The sequence below is a fragment of the Myotis davidii genome, unplaced genomic scaffold, assembly GCF_000327345.1.
Source record: "Myotis davidii unplaced genomic scaffold, ASM32734v1 scaffold1149, whole genome shotgun sequence".
Classification (NCBI taxonomy): domain Eukaryota; kingdom Metazoa; phylum Chordata; class Mammalia; order Chiroptera; family Vespertilionidae; genus Myotis; species Myotis davidii.
In genome coordinates, this window is record NW_006300370.1 from 989,120 (window position 1) to 990,902 (window position 1,783).

The following is a 1,783-nucleotide window of genomic DNA, read 5'->3' on the forward strand; positions in this document are numbered from 1 at the left end:
CGCTTCAGAAAGAAGTCAATGGTCTGCGTTTGTTGGGATCAGGTAGGTGTGATGTATTATGAGCTTCTAAAACCAGATGAAACCGTTAATACCTACAACAAATAATCAATTTGAACCACGCTTTGATTGTGAAATGACCAGAATGTGCCAGAAGACACAGCAAAGTAATTTTGCTTCATGATAATGCACCATCACACACTTCAAAACCAGTTAAAAACACGTTAAAAGATCTTGCCTGGGAAGGATTAAGCCACCTGCTGTATTCACCAGACCTTGCTCCTTCAGATGACGACTTGTTCCGATCGATGGCACATGCAATTTCTGAGCAGCACTTCAAAACGTACGAAGAAGTGGAAAATTTGTTCTCTGAATGGTTTGCCTCAAAACAAGAAAAGTTCTATTGGGACGGTATCCACAAATTACCTGAAACATGCGGAAATGTGTAGCTAGCGATGGGCATTACTTTGAAAAAGCACTTTCGATGTTTCTCTTGAAATTATTGTGTTTTTTTAAAATTACAAAATCCGCCATTATTAACTGGTACACCTAGTATATACTATGTGTTTATAGCATATGAAAAATAGTCTAACAAATTAACACAAAAAAGTTTTGTTTGTAATATTATCCCCCTCTCCCAAGTAGTCTGCATCCTATTTATACTTTCTTTAGTCTCCCTTCCAAATTTATTTTTGGCCTTTTACTATGTCATTTTTCTGATTTGCCTATTTCATCTCTTTTGTTTTCCTCTTTCCACTCTTTCACTTTCTCTTCCCCTATTTCATTTGTTTATAATCAGTAAAAAACAAACACATGGAAAACTTAAAGGATAAAGAAGCATAACATATCACTAGAGTCCGACTAAGATTTGTCACCTATTATACCCAATTAAATAAAATTGGCATGGTATCAATTACCAAGGAGGTATTTTGATTCAGCAGAATTTGCAGAACACCTTCTTGGTGTCTCCTCTAACGCTTATAATTCTACTATGTATAATGAAAACATAACTAATTGATAGTATATGATAAATTTTGGATTATCATATCAAGCAATTTGTATATATTTTCTTGTTCAATGCCTACAGTGACCACAATAGAAGCTATTTAAGTGTGATGTTATAGTGTATCCAATATTTGTGTGTACATGGCAGACTTGGAATTAAAAGAGTGAATATAAAATATTAGTATAGATTACTTATTTTTACTATATCATAAACTCATTAACAACTACCATTATAATAACTACAATATCTAACACAGAGTCAATACTGATTTTGAACAAATAAATTAATGACTAATTGAAAAAATAATGTAAAGACTTTTATTCTATAGTTGTAAAACTCAAATATCTACACTAATAAAAGAGAAACATGGTAATTGGCGTACGACTGCTACCCTTTTCATTGGCTAATCAGCGAGATATGCAAATTAACTGTCAGCCAAGATGGCGGCCGGCAGCCAGGCAGCTTGAAACTAACATGAGGCTTGCTTGCCTCAGTGATGGAGGAAACCAACGTTCCCCGACTGCAGTTAAGAAACTATGTAACAAATACCACAGGACTTCAGCCAGCAGGATCGCAACATTGTATGCAAAGGCCAGAAACCTACCTTCAGCAGCGGAGGCCTAAGAGCTGGAGCCAAGCCTCAAAGCTAAAGCTGGCCCAGAATATAAAAAAAAAAAAAGGAAAAAAGGAGCGGTTGGGAGCTTCAGTCACCCCAGCCTGAAACCAGCCCTCAGCCCCTCACCCAGACTGGCCAGGCACCCCAGTGGGGACCCCTACCCT